Source organism: Ptychodera flava, chromosome 13 (genome assembly GCF_041260155.1).
Source record: "Ptychodera flava strain L36383 chromosome 13, AS_Pfla_20210202, whole genome shotgun sequence".
NCBI classification, from domain to species: Eukaryota; Metazoa; Hemichordata; class Enteropneusta; family Ptychoderidae; genus Ptychodera; species Ptychodera flava.
In genome coordinates, this window is record NC_091940.1 from 29803020 (window position 1) to 29819299 (window position 16280).

The 16280-nt window shown below is 37.8% G+C and overlaps 1 protein-coding gene across 1 annotated transcript in view; it reads right to left on the bottom strand.

Annotated features, from left to right (window-relative positions):
* The window catches only part of LOC139148120 (reticulocyte-binding protein homolog 2a-like), a 581355-nt gene that overhangs the window by 454843 nt on the left and 110232 nt on the right, over nt 1–16280 (bottom strand). The gene's annotated exons all lie outside the window — the stretch shown is intronic.

Sequence of the window (16280 nt, forward strand, 5' to 3'; positions counted from 1 at the left end):
TTCTAATGTTCGCGTGAACACATATGTAAATGCGATACTTTAAATGTTATCATTTTATCGTTTAAATTGTGCTATGATAACGGATCCGAGTCTTCATTGCAAAGCGGACGAGGGACGAGCATCTTCCCTGATCTCCTCAATTTAGTCTAATCGAATGGGAAACTATCAAGCATGAAATCTTCGACAAGGCATGGGTTGCAATTTCCCATTTAAAATGGCCTTCCAGATCCTTTCTGTAATCGAAAACATCTCATTCCCTTCTGATGTCAGCCTAATCGACCTCTGTAATCCTTCCACTGTCTTTAAGTCGGCGTTTACGTTCGGTCGTTGTATAAGTTTTATAACATAAGCATGGTCAAGGGCCCGTGAATACAGTGATCCAATTCCGCTATGTGTTGATCGATTCTTATATCTAATCTGGCTATACTCACAAATTTGGGTTATTTACTTAATCCCTTCTTGTCCGAAACGTCATAATTCCCAAAACGCCAGAGGAAAATTTATGGATAATATTGTAGTGGTGATTTTTATCTGTTAAACTGCAACCGACACCGTTTCAGATCGATTTCACAATGGAGCATGTCATCTCCTTCAGCCTGGCTAATGTTTTTTTCCCTAACTGTATGCATATATAAGCCACATTCTTTCTTGAATTATAGAATCCTTGTGTTTGATCGTTCTAATGTCCCGATAATAAAGGGTTTAATGAAGGGGAGAACTCGAACAACGGCTGAAGAAGCATTCCACTTCGTTGAGCAGAGTATGCCTCATCGAAAAAAGCTTTATTAAAAACATTCAAGACGCGTCGTCATGGCAACGAGAAACAGATATGCGATGTATGTTATTTCCTCGTAGCCCTGGATACAACTTTCCTGCCTTGGTGACCCCGTTTCTCGAGGAGAGGTCAGCGCGCCTTTAACACGACAGCTGATGGACAGAAACCCCTTCAACCTCAAACAGCACGCATATTTGTGCTTTCCTTTCGATGATGCGGTAAACTGTAAGTTGTTCAATAGTAAATGATTTTGACATCTAGCCGCATGGTATTCAATCGTCAAACGAATCTTCATAGGCTCCTACAGTGAACCTTGTTCACTTTCCGTTCAAACATTTTCACTATTTCACCTTCGCGAACGAGCTAATATGAGCCCTTCCCAACATGATGTGTTCCGAAGATGAAGATTTTGACCAAACCAAAGGACGACCTTTCGATTCCCAGATATCGACCTGCGAGGATAACTCGAAAGCGTGCGATCAGGGACAACGTTTTTCCTTATTGCAGCTATCACTGAAAACTACTGCCCTGGCTGACTGCAATGATACAAGACACCAAAGTGACTTACATTTGATGTGGAAATTCAGTCACCATAGATTGTCGAACATCTGCGGTCGTCCGTAGCCTCTCCTTAAGGCTCCATATTAGGCTGTTATATGTGACGTATTTTTCATTGTTTCTGTAAATTTATATTTGTCAAAATCATGTGGAAATACCAAGCTTTAAACTTGTCAATACAGTCTGTATGCTTGCAATATCTAATTAATTTGTTAATAATTTTCTAGAAGCGAATGAATTATTTCAACAATTATATTGCATATTGTTAACGGCGGATTGTGTTCACAGGGAAAACACTTGATTTCCAACATACAGTAATTATAGTAAAGTCAAGAAAATATATTTGTTTTGTAGAACAAAGAGAACGAAAATGTCATCGAAAGCTGCAGTGTTATCGTCACTCTAAGAATTATTGGACTGTTTCAGAGAAATGTACTTACACGATATATACCAGAGTCTATAATTACAATGAAATGTGTCAATAAAAAACACCCAAACCATCCACGGGAAAAACATCCAGATATGAACTGAATATGCTCACGTGTTTTACAACAGGTTCATTAATAGTAGTACGCTTCACAGAACAATAAGATATCTGTTATATCACTATATGTAGCAGGTTTTATCAACTTCGCACAGTACTCTCAGAGTTTAATCACTATTACAAAACTTTATTTAATATGCAAATGAGCTGTTAATTAACTTGACACTGCTCAATGCTTCACGGGACAATTAGATATCCATGAGATCAACATTTGTAGCACGTTTCAATTAATTGAATGCTGTAATTTCAGAGTAATGTCACTAATTACTAAGTTCATTAAATATGCAAATGAGACCTAAATTAACTTGACACTGTTCAAGGTTTCATAGCACAATCAAATATTTATCAAATCAATATCTGTAGCACGTTTCACCAAATTTGGTGCCGCAATTTCAGAGTTACATACCTAATTACAAAGTTTAATGAACCCTTAATTAACTTTACACTACTAAATGCTTTACAACACAGTTAGATATCTGTCGGATAAGTATTGAAGCAGATTTCATCACATTTGGTGCAGTTATTTTGGAGTTATATCACTAATTACAAAACTTCATAAAATATGCAAATTACTGATTTGTTAACTTGACACTGCCAAATGCTTCTCAGTACAATTAGATATTTATCAAATCAATATCTGTACCTAATTTCACTGACTTGGGTGCCGTAATTTCAAAGTTATATACATAATTACAAAGTTCATTAAATATGCAAATAAACCCTTAATTAATTTCACACTACTAAATGCTTTACACTACAGTTAGATATCAGTCGGAATAGTATCTGCAGCTGATTTCATCACATTTGGTGAAGTTATAACGGAGTTATATGACTAATTACAGACGTTCATAAAATATGCAAATGAGCTATTTATCAACTTGACACTTCCTAATGCTTCTAAGTATAATTAGATATATATCAGATCAATATTTGCTGCAAGTATCGTCAAGTTTAACGCAGGAAATTCAGAGTTATCTCACTAATAACAAAAGTTCATTAAATATGCAAATGAGAAGATAATTGACATGACACTCATAGTAATAATAATAATAATAATAATATTTATTTCTTTAAAAACGCCTTCCGTGTAAAAACAACACCTCAAGGCGCAGAACATACCAAGCTAAAGTTTAAAAAATTACAGATTTAAAATACTAATAAAACAATCTTTAAAAAGTAAGTTTTGACATGAGATTTAAAAACATCATAGTCGTTAAAACAGCGGAACTCAGATGGAAGCTTATTCCACAACTGTGGAGCTAAATAGCAAATGACCTATAACCATAAAAAGTAGTTTTACCAATTGGCTGATGCAAACTTAGTGCACCCTCAGCAGTCGACCGAAGAGTGCGACCAGGAACACGGATATTTAAAAGTTCTTTCAAATACAGAGGAGCAATGTCATGTAAAACTTTGTAAGTTAAACATAAAAGTTTAAACTCGATACGCTTATGAACCGGAAGCCAGTGTAAACTGTACAGAACAGGTGAATATGATGTGCTTTCTTAGTCAGTGTGACCAAACGTGCAGCAGAATTTTGAACCAATTGTAATTTCTTGAGTTGATAATGTGGTAAGCCAAAAAGCAAACTGTTACAATAATCAAGCCTGGATGTTATGAATGCATGAACTAATTTTTCAGTGGAATTACTATCTAGAAGTTTGCGTATTTTACCAATTTTCCATAGAGCAAATGCAGCGGATTTACAAATATTGTTAACATGGGCTGATATGGATGCTGATGCATCTAGAATTACACCAAGGTTACGAACTACAGGAGAGGAATTGATGCTGATTTCACCAACCTGTATATTACAAGTTCGTGATCGTCCCAGATTGCTAAACTTTGAGGAAAATCTAATAACCTCTGTCTTACTGTCATTCAGAGCCAACATGTTGTTACACATCCACTGACGTATCTCCTCGATGCAATTTTCAATTTGTGAAATGGGGACAGAAGCATGAGAACAAGTAATATAAAGCTGGGAGTCATCAGCGTAGAACATTGTTTCTAAACCATGTCTTGTAATAATGTCCTGAAGGGGTGTCGTGTATAGACTGAAAAGAACAGGACCAAGGACAGAGCCCTGGGGTACCCCACAATCCAATGACTGAGCCTCTGACACCACTGATCCAACACAAACTCTCATTGTCCTACCTCTCAAGTATGAAGTAATCCACTGTAAAACAGTGCCATCAATGTTAAACCTACAACGAAGCCTGTGTATCAAGATATCATGATCAATGGTGTCAAAAGCTGCCAAAAGATCAAGGAGAATTAAAATAACATCATGCACTCGATCAAGAGCAGTTTCTGTACTATGTCCCTGTCTGTAGGCCGACTGACATATACAGATTGTTACTACATAAGTATGAATTAAGTTGGAGTAAAGCTGCCTTTTCAATGAGCTTAGAAATTGATGTTAAATTGGAAATTGGTCTGTAGTTGTTCAAGGTATTCTTATCAAGACCTGGTTTCTTTAACAGTGGTCGAACAATTGCAGATTTACATGACTGAGGAAAATCACCTGTGACAAAAGAACGGTTAATTATATGTGTAATAACAGGAGCTACTTGATACAAACACTGTTTCAACAACACTGTAGGTATGGGATCCTGCTTAGATGATTTTGCAGGTAAATTACTAATAAGACCTTTGACAATGTCGACGGAAATCAAATCAAAAGAACTCAGACTGAAACTTGACATGGAAACAGGGTCAGATGGTTGAACAAAGGACAAGTTCTCACGTATCTTAGCAATCTTACTGCGAAAGAAATCTGCAAAGATATCTGGTAAAGTAGTGGGGTCCAAGTCCGGTATGACTGAAGCAAGTGCGCCTTTCGTGCCTGTGATGTTATCAATGATCTGAAAAAGGCCTTTTGTATCAGATCCAACGATTCGGTCATTGTAATAGGATGCATGCGCATCACGAAGACTTGCAGTGTATTTGGTCCGGAATGACTTAAAGATTTGTTCATGTACAACGAGACCTGATTTTCTCCACTGCCTTTCCAATCGGCGAAGATCTTGTCGTGCTTTAATCAGTCCTTCATTAAACCATGGAGCGCGAACTTTATTCAAGAATACCTTGTTGACGACTGGTGCACTTTCGTCAATAACCGAAGATAGAGCACTGTCGTATGCATGCACAAGATCGGTCGGGGAACTGTCCACATCAGTAAGCATCGATTGTAGAGATAAAGCAACCTTGTGTTGAAGTTCACTAATGTTAATGTTTGTAAGTTTTCTAGAAGACCTGATGACTTTCAAAGGGCGTGGTTTTGTAAAAGAAGTAGAAAAGTGAAGAGCGGCATGGTCTGATGGTAGAAGCCAGTCCGATTCGATGTTTGTAACACATGGGTCGTCTTCCCTGGTGATAACCAAATCAAGAGTGTGACCCTTAAAATGTGTTGGACCAATCACCTGTTGAACCAACCCCATAGATTCCAATAGATCGATGAACTTTCCAGAATCTCTATCACCGGGGTTGTCGACGTGGATGTTGAAATCGCCGACAACAATCAGCCTCCCTTGTGAGTGAATAACAGTCTCCAACAAGGTGGCGAATTCGCACAGGAAGTTGTTGATATTCCCCTTCGGTGGTCGATAAATAACAATTAGTCGAATCATAGCTGATGAAGTGATAATGTTGCCATCGATGACTTCAAAAGATTGAAAAGCTGCATTCTTATTTGTTGTGAACGTTAAATTAGATTTAGTTATGACAGCTGTACCTCCACCTTTCTGTTTTGAACGTGGTACCTGATATATGTCATAACCAGTAAGTGATGATGAAAAACCGTGCTGCTATGGTATTATCGTTTTCCTTGAACCAGGTTTCAGTCAATACGAATACGTCAGTCTTGTTTTGTATTATAGAAGTGGAGACAGATTGTAACTTCTTATCAAACAGAGCATGCATTCCATAGTATCATCATAATTTTCTTAGATTGTCATCTGTGACAAGTTTCATGAAATTTTGTGCAGTATTTCTTGATATATGTCTACACTGTAATTACCGTCTCCATAGGGAAACCATTGTAAGGAAAAAAACGATATTGCATAACTTCATTAATATGCAAGCCACACTAACCAAAATCTAATCAGTTCTTGCAAGTAGCATATGGTACCTGTGTACCAAATCTGACTTGAATCCGTTCAGGCGTTTTTGAGTTATCGTGTAAACAGACAGACAGACAGACACACACACACACACTAACACACACACACACGGACAGACAGACAGACATCGCTATGACAATAGCCCACGTGTTTACACACGTGAGCTAAAAAGGCGTAAACTCCGAGTGTAAAAAAGTTTCAGTGAAACACTGAAATTTGCCATTACGATTGGAAGTATACGAAAAGAAAATCGGAGATTGGCATATCACGTGACGTAAATGGAAGTTCCGCCCTTATTATGAAATAAAAGCCAGTACAAATGCAAGACTTTTATGCGCGGTGTTGAAGATATTGTCGGCCGTTTCCTATCGATCAAAAACAGCACTTATCTGAAAAGAACGTATTTCCTTCTAATTGAAATATATGTAAATAATGTATGTTTACGTTGAAAGCAAGGCGGCTGAAATTTAAGAGGTTCTCACGTAAGTTCATCCATTGCAGTCGTTTATGATTCATAGAATTTATCGATATGACATATATATATATATATATGTATATATATATATATAATGTATATGTATTTGACATAATACATAGTCAAATATATGTAAATGCACACATGCGTATGCATACTTAATATCAGCAATTACAGGATGATTCATGTCAAGATTTCTTGGTGTGTGGTTTCGTGTGATTTATGTAAGATTTATGGCGTTGCAGTAGGAGTTTATATATAATGTCGAGATGTAATCTAAGCTACAATTGAGATGCTCAAGGGAAAAAGGAACGTCGGAGTTCTTGGACAATTTTTTCGAAAATTCTGTGATTTTCTTTTCTGGATATCTGTCTACATTCGTGTGACTTCCAAATAACTGGCAGCCATTACATCTTCTTGAGAATATCTGCAAGTTCAAGATATCGGCGTGCCGTCAGAAGTGTCTCATGCACGTTTGTCAAATCCCCCCTCCTCCGAGGGATAATGGTTCGCCATCATCCCGACTTGCATGCGTAATCCGGTGACTTGAGAACTCGGTACTCAGAGAATACCGTCACCTGCTCTTGTCCTGGATATAATTGTTTGGAAAAAGTATTCAACTTCAGATTATTCAAGAAGTTGTGTTTTTCGAACTCTACGAAATCCATGTTCTCGATCAACGGTACTTCGGCGGCGTCTTGCTCCAGGAAACTGAGCAGAGGTGAAACGTTTTAGAGTGCACACGCAAACTTAAGTTAAAGTCAAGGATATGATCCTAAAATATGACGTCAACGCATACATTCTCTTGTTAAAATGACAATTTATTAGTTTTCTTACGTCATTTTATAAAGGTGAACATCACCGCATGGCACACCAAAGATGGGCACGAAATGGCCTTGTTGGCTTTGTTCCGTCATGTTTAGTACATCGTAAATTTAAAAAAATCTGTTTTCGTTAGTGAGTACGGAATGCTTGACTTCAATGAACCGAAAAAGGTAGAATTTTGCTGTCAAACAAACATCAACGCCTAACGTTGACACACAAAGAAGCTTAAAATTAACCACTAGGGCGGCGAAACATCTCTGAACAGTGCTTACCGCCACCATCGTCGGGGAAGGTATTTATCTGACTTATACAATCACCTTTACTGGTTGCATTGCAATTTGATGTACAATGTAATTACAGGTACAAAGATTAATTTATTCGATTAGGTCAGATTGCTTATCGCTAGATACAATTGATATAGACAAAGCTCTGAATTAGCAAGTGACAGCCATCATTCCATATCTGACAATATCACAGCGCCCTCTATGGTCGCTGAGGCCTAGATTGTTCATGTGCTTACTTTCTGACCCAAAGTTCTCGGTGAAATATGAATCTAAGGAGGAAAGGAAAACACTATGCACCTACACGGCGCAATTCATACGTACTCTGTGTGTATTTATCCACTGCTTTTATCATTAATAAGAGCAAACTGTCAACTTTAAGTACGTTGCACAATACAAACGTTTATTCGATAGGTTTGAACAGAACTAACACCTGACAATCGGTTACGATTTTTTCTATCTAATTAGTGACGTGCATCCAAACCACTCATCCATCGATTAGATATCCCATGTCAATGTTTCAACGGTTGCGTGACTCATGTCGGAAAATTTGTCACGCGTTCCATTTTCATTAGGAGAGAGGCCGGGTCCTGCGGTCGACAGTCGAGTGACATGCCCTTTTTGGCGTCTAATTACCACTGGTCTGAAAGCGGTGAAGCGGCAGTCTAGCTCCTGATATCGATTTTCTTTGACAGGCACCTTTTGGCGTTTTTCACTTTCTATCGTTGCCAGTGACGTTTTATCGTGTGTGCGGTTTCTAGTCATGTGACGCATATCTTAGCTGACCACTTGCATGCCCTCACACTAAACTGGTCTCCACGCTAAGCTATCAGGCATTCGCCGGTGAAGTTTTTCATAAAGCATTTCAATCAATTTTCGTTCGTTTTTTTTTCACTGGCTCAATACGTGGCCTGCAATTTCTATTTACTGAGACTACAAATTCTGTCGTCTGGATCAATCGATCCAAGAGCTGCGCATATATTATCAAAATCCTCTCCACTTATCATACTATCATATCATGGTAGTATGCGCCTCGAAAGAGAAAGACTTAACTTTTCGCCAATATTTTCCTCAATGAAACTTTCAGCCAAACTCTTACCAAGTCAACAATATAAAATCAGGGATCACCGGGTAAAGTTTGGTACTAAATCACCCAACATTTATCGATATTTGAAATTCAAAATGAGAATGACCGCCATCCAAATTTCCAAGGTCAAGACAAATTTCTTTTATTATCTTGGGAATAGATCAATATCCTATAAGTTGTTTCTGTATAGTTGAGGACACAATCAGTAAAAAAATTTTACAAAAATGATATCTCAACTTTCAAGCAAGCATAATTTTCCAAATCATTTAAAATAGGAATTTAGAAGAATCGTGTTTATTAGGACGTTTTTAGGATTTTCAAAACAGTTGGGAGACATCGTAGACTTCCCTGAGGAGTGTCCAATGGTACAAATCGCCATGAATCATGGGACATCTCTAGTACTGTGTGTCATGTCCATCTACATCTAGATAGAACGGCATATATAGTCATGCAATAGAGGTGCTGATACAAGTTTTATATTCAGCTCTGATAACACGAATCTGAAACAAATTTATTTAAAGACTGGTACACGTACCAATGTTACAGTCCCAGGCATGTTACTGTCGAGGACTGCCTGACTGGCCTAACAGTGACACCGCCCGGACAAGATATTTGCAATGGTAGACGAGTACAAATCTGTAACATGTGTAATTTTTGCTTTGTAGGGTGTGGGATGGTGAATGTAGTGACTTGTACATTCTTTACACATGTTAATTTGTTGGATCTAGTAATGGCACTGCACCTGTGTATTTTGAACCTGCATTTGTATTTTGTGTATTTAAAAGAGAAAATGAATAAATCGGACAGTCAGTGCTTAGTCATCCTCGTGTTAGCTCTCGTTACTGTATGTATGGTTGTATATGCCTTTCTACTTGCCAAGGCCATTCTGAACATTACATTGGCGACGAGGATTTTGCCGAGTCATAGACTCCAACCCTCTAGTTTATCAAGTAGACACTCTCGTTAGTTCAAAATGGCAGGTGAGGCTGGTTTTCTTTTTCACAAATATCTCCGTTGAATATCCACACTGACTCTGCTACATGAGCACCAAGATGGAAGCGTTGGTTGGCCCGTTTTGAAAACAGCTGCACTGCATGGAAGATAACGGACCCTGACCAAAAGAAAGCATTACTTCTAGACAGAGTTGGTGAAGATTTATTCGATATTTCTGAAAGCCTTGTAATGCCTACTGATGCCCAATATGATGATAACTATAAAAAGATAGTGAAGGCTTTGGATGACTACTTTCTACCTAAAATGAATACTGAATACGAATTTTTCTTAATTTCGACGCACTGTACAACATGACACTGAAACCATTGACTAATTTGTGACTCGTCTGAAGAAACTGGCTGTTAATTGTGGCTTCACCAATCAAGCTATGACGGATGCCGAAATAAAGCACCAAATTATCCAGGTGGGGGAGAAACAAGAAGGTTCGCAGAAAAGCTCTACAACAAGACATGGCTCTCGACAAAATTGTATCACTGGCAAGGTCACTGGAAATCTGAACGGGAAGCACATGGTATAGAACATTTGCAATTGCCGGACACTGTGAACAAAACTGCTCACACTCAATCCGGCCGATAACGTCAGGCACAACGCGGTGGTTATAAGAAAAGTCGACAAGCTCATGATTTGAAAAAAAAACTCTTCAAGTTGTTACTTTTGTGGGGGTAAATATCCACAGTGTGCCCAGCAAAGGGTAAGCAATGCCACTATTGTCATAAGAGTGGACATTTCAAATCTTGTTGCCGTAAACTGAAAAACATTAATGAAAAGTAGTAAGCTTCCATACAAGCGAAATGTTGTCGATACAGTGTGTGTCAAAGATGTCGAAGATGATAGTTCTGATACCAGTAGTGATTTCCTGTTTAATATCCAAGTTTATGAAAGATATGGTGGCAAGCTTCCATTTGCAAATCTTTCCATAAATTGTAAATGTATAGATTTGATGTTAGATTCAGGTGCTACTTGTAATGTTTTGAATAAGAGTGATTTTCAAGCATTAAGTAATTCTGTAACTCTTGAACCAATCAATGAAAAATTATTTACCTATGGCAAACAAAAGGTTAATGTAATGGATCTTGTAAAAGCCAAGATTGACATGGGAAATCGTTTCGAAACTTTACATTTCGTTGTTGCCGATACTAAAGACTCCTCAATTTTAGGATATCCTTCCGCAAGTCTTCTTGACTTTATACAAATTAACTCCCATCAGTCAAATAGTGTTTCAGTATCTGAGAGGGTTCCAAACACAAGTCAAACACAACCACACGGACAAACCAATTTATCAGACACAGACCAGTCAGCTGTTACGAAACATTCAAAATCGGTTGCTCCAGAAATGCCAAATTGTCCAGAAACTGTACAAAAAATAATACGTGATCACGCCCAAGTTTTCACAGGTATGGGAAAATATAATGGCAAACAAATTAAACTTCTTATTCTGAACATTACAGTGAAGGAAGCCAAGATTTTCAACATTTCCGGGTAATGGCATATTTTTTTCTGTGGAGCGTTTTACCGGACAACAGATCCGTTGATTAATTACTTTATCTGGGTGCGCAATGCTATAAAATACGTAAGAAACTGTATTGCTGCCCGTTGAGGGCGGTGTGTTATCTTCCTGAATATATTAGTGGAACGTATTCATGGACCACGGAGTAGTATCATAGACAGAGTGGCAACAGCTATTGTTTAAGGCGTGAAGCGGTTACGTAAGCAATCCATGTTTGCCTCGCCTCACGAAGCTCCTGGCTCTCTTCTCCGAAGAGTGCCGACCATGCACCCTTCGGTAATTTTCGGATTTTCACCAATTGTTAAGCGAAAGTATGTTCGACAAAGCTTGTGTTGTTGTTGTCGTGTGGTGCTGATCGGAATTGATGTGCTGGCGAAAACGCGAGTGTTTTGAGCTTCAGGAAAGTGGGTTTTACCGTTTTAAAAATTCCTCTCATATTTTCATGAATATATAATGAGTGTGTTTGAACCAATTTGAAAGTCTTTTATCGATACTGTCTGGTTTTACTCAATGGTTACGGTCAGTCACACCGTCTTTTACACGTGCGCCAAGAAAGGGCATGTTTATGAAACTGCTGGCGTGTTATGTTTTGATTGGCGTGAGGCAGTGTTTCTGGCCTGAGAGCTCACAAAGTAACTATGGTTGCTACGCGACTGGCAGTACGATGCCATCTCGTCGTATGTTTCGCATAATCTCGTGTAATTATCAACCACAAACCAAGCCTCCAAAAAGTTTAACACCTTTTAAGCTCATTTTAATATGAAAAGCCAATAGTCTACCGAGACGACCATGGAACAAAAGGCATGCAAGTGTTGCCACTCTGTCTATGATATTACTCTGTGATGGAACGTATTATGCCAAGGTGCTGTACAGGTGTTTATGAAACTTGATCGACAGTCAGTAATTTTATAAAAGTCTCTATCATTTCCTTCGATAGCCCAATTCTTCTGATAATTGCAAAGGACGTGCCTTTTGGTGTATTAAGTTCTAACTTAATTTGGATACTGTAGAACTTTACTACAATATCTCCTCGATTTTCTTGATATTGTGACCGAGGAATATTAGTATATAGCTCTGTTTTCCCTGTGCCTTCACAAAACAGGCGCTTTCAGGCAGATTAAAATGAAGAAATCTCACATGTATCTACGCCAACAGGCCGTCGCCATCGCAAGTCAATACAAACCAATTTGTTTGGAAGCGCAGCAAGATAAAGCTCGTCAACAGGTATACAGATTATGTCCATGGCCATTTACTGTCATAATATTTCTGTTCTGCATTACAACACAGGTCCTTTGGTGCTGCATACAGCTCGAAATTAAAAAAAAAAGCTCAAACTTTCCTCAACAAAACTTTAACAGCCATATTTCGTTAGTCACACCTTCCATATTTCCATGTCTGAATATCTCGCATCACCTTTTCGTAAAAATGTCACGAGAGCATAGCATCGATCGCAACAGATCGGTCTGTCTTAGCAAGCGACGCGATGTGCATGTATGAACGGTACTGGTAGTGCAGAAAAAAAGTTCCGGTCGATGATGTAGAACAGGGGTAATTCGGATTTTTTGTCCGTCCAGCTCTAAGTCACACAAATCCGTCCTGTTCTGCGTCACACAGGTGGCGAGATCGGGCGAGTTAAAATGATCTTCGTTTGACTGGCATACATTCCGTTCAGAAATCTTGGTTTGCATGTGGATCGTAATAATAACAAAGGAGCTGGGTTTGGTTTAATGCAGTACAAGCTTCGAATCTGAAAGTCTTAAATTTTTTCTCAAACTTTTCTTAGCAAATTTTTAACCATATTCTCACTAAATCAAGGATAGAAATCGGAGAGAAACAACCTAATATTTATATCTACGTCTGAAATTCAAAATGCCCTCCATCCCTGTGTTAACTCTATGGGGAGATAGAATTTGCGCCCGTCAACTCTTTATTTACTCCATTGGCTTCAAATTGATCCTCCGCAGACGATATAACAAAAGAATATCTCAGAATATCTGTCCCCGAGGCTCTATCTACCTTGAGGGTAAATATGTACTTCATACATCCATCTGGAAAGTTTCTGCATGATACGCACACTCTTGCTTTCTGTGATAGTTCAATTTGAACTTCCTCGATTGACACACACACCTTTCAAATTGACAGACCTTTTCGAAATTTTATTTCAATAAATTAAACAGCACCATGGATTCGAAGTGAACTTTAATCGTGCAGATTTATTTCAAAATTTGGCTTTGCATGTGTTATACAGGTCTTGCGATGACACACTGGTATGAAATGCTGGTCTGATTTGAATATTGGCCAGATGAATGCCGGCTGACAGCCCTAATTTCCAGTGACCTTTCCGCTAATTGTGCAAATAATATTATCTTGAGAACTTGTAGAATCTCAGTCTGCAGAATTATATAAAAGATTATCACTAATAACATTCTATAGCCAAACAGCCTCTTTCTAAACAGTTGTACAATGTCATATATATAGATGCATAAAGGCATCTTTTGTGCTTAATAAACCCTTCACAGGCTAAGACCCTTATTCACTGTGCAGATGTAGTTTTTCCCGTGGAATCTCTTTCCCCCTTGATGGCATTTAGGGATGTTTACATATTCGGTACGGTCAACATGCAAAACAGGACTAATATGTGTGACTTTTACTACATGTATACGTATAATATCGACCATTTGGTACGTGGGCAAGCTTAGCTTATCTCGACTCGCTACCTCCGCTTATACATTTTTCTCCTTCAGTTCAATCACGGCTACTTGATCATCAGATTTTTTCGTATGAGCTTTGCTACCCAAATTGATTGCCGCATCTTCGGAATCATTCAATGGTTTCTCCTCCTCCAAATATTTATTTTCGCCAAGGCGACGGTGTCTGTGTGTCTCTCTAGGCCTGTAAATGGAAACAACACACATGTCAGCATATTCTACACGATTGTCGTCTCAAAGCTTCATGTTGTGCCAAAGCAACATTTGAAACTATTATTTCAGTTTGAATTTGAACTTCAAAGACGAGCTTTATGTGTATACCCTCTTCTTGTTACGTTTTTACTTAAATTTATGTTGTGCGAACAAAGTTTACAGTATGGTGTTGTTCCATAATGCAGTATTGAGCTGGGAAGTTAAATTGATGCTTTGGTTCAATGAAACATCATTCACATCATTCTTAGTTTGAATATTAGTCTAGTTAATCATTTAAAGATCTCTCCAGCATGCTGTGTGTTCATATGTCTATGTACGTGTGCGTGCGGGGCGTGCACATGTATGGCGCATTCAAGTTTGCGCGGTGTTTGTCAACTAGCGAGAACGCAACACAACTTTGTAGCATTCGCGTTTTGCACAAATTCGATAAGACCGTCAACTTTAACTTTCGCACTGACTAGAGAAATTTGCTTCAGTACCAGGAATATTGAGAACAATTCAAAGTTTAGTAAAATTTACACCTGTGACGAGGTAACTGATTAAGTCAATCATTACATTCTGAAAGCTCCATCAAAACAGTGCATTTATTAAATGATCCCATTCAAACATGGCCGATGTTAGTGTTTCCAATGGTCTCTTCTATGACCAACTGCTCGTTATGAAATTGTATTTCTCACTGATCAGATTCTTGGAAAGAAGGAACAGGTGCTGGGACAGATTAATCAAATTATAGGCCAGTCTGTAACCTATATAAACTTCTTTTCGAAATTGGTTGAAAGTATTGTGGTCGATCAACCTAACATTCGTATGTACATTGATGCTCCTCTTCCGGACAATCAAGCTGCGTTCAGACAATTTCACAGCACAGAGAACGTTTCGTGGAATTATGTTTGATATCTTTCATGGGACGTCGACACGTGGCGCTGTTGGCTTTTTACTTGACATACGCGCTGCTTTTGACACCATTGGTCATTGTACATTTCTGAAGGCAGTTGATCATAGAAGTGGATTTCTAAACAATGAACATACTTGGTTTGCCTCTTACTCAGCCATCACATCACAAAGTGTCAATTTAAAGGGGTTGGACGGAAATTACTGGTGGATCGCAATATTTTTGCGCAAGCGTGTGTGTACATATTTTGATATTTGGATTTAATTAAAAATCAGCTGTTGATAATGTTGATTCACTATACATGGTATACATATATTTTCTCATACATGTATGAGGAATCTATGTAATACTTTTTCAATGCAAAACTATATCTATGCATTTATAGATATTTGATAATTTACATAAATGTACTTAAATGAAATAGGGTTGTTATAACTGGCATGTGGACAAAAAGTTTGACCTTAGAATTTCACCAAAAATGTTCATCCACTATACATGGGAGTCAATGATAAAATTGTGAATAATTTTTTTTCCAATGAAAAACTTGGTATACTTGTGCATATACAGACGTTCAAAAATTGACATAATTGTACTTGATTAGAATATGATGGTTAAAGGTGCATATTATGTGTACAAGAAATCTGATTATGGAATTTCACTGAAAATGTTCATCCACTATACATGAGAGTCTATGAGGAAAGTATGAATAATTTTTTTCCAATACAAAAATAGGTAAACCCATGTATTTATGTACTCTCGATTATTGATATCAATGTACTTGATTAGGCTAGGGTGGTAACAAATGGATGTGTTCGCCAGAAATTGGATTTTGGAATTATACCAAAATGTAGATTCACTGTACATGGGAGTCTATGGGGAAAATATGAATAATTTTTTTCCAATACAAAACTATCAAAATCTGTGTATTTAGAGGCATTTGATAATTCATTTTAAAGTACTTAGTTAGCCTAGGATGGTTAAAGGTTGATATGTGTGCAAGAAATTAGATTTTGGAATTTCACCGAAATGCTGATTCACTATACACTGGAGTCTATGAGAAAACTAAGAATAATTTTTTTTACAATGCTAAACTAAATTAATTTGTGCTTTTATAGGTGTTTGATAATTGATACAAATGTACTTGATTCAAAAATAGGGTATTTAAAAGTTCAGATGTGGACAACAATTATGATATTGGAATTTCACCTAAAAGTATTATTTAACTTTTCATGGTACTAGTAGTCTCAGTACAGGTAACTGTTAAATAATTTCCCTGA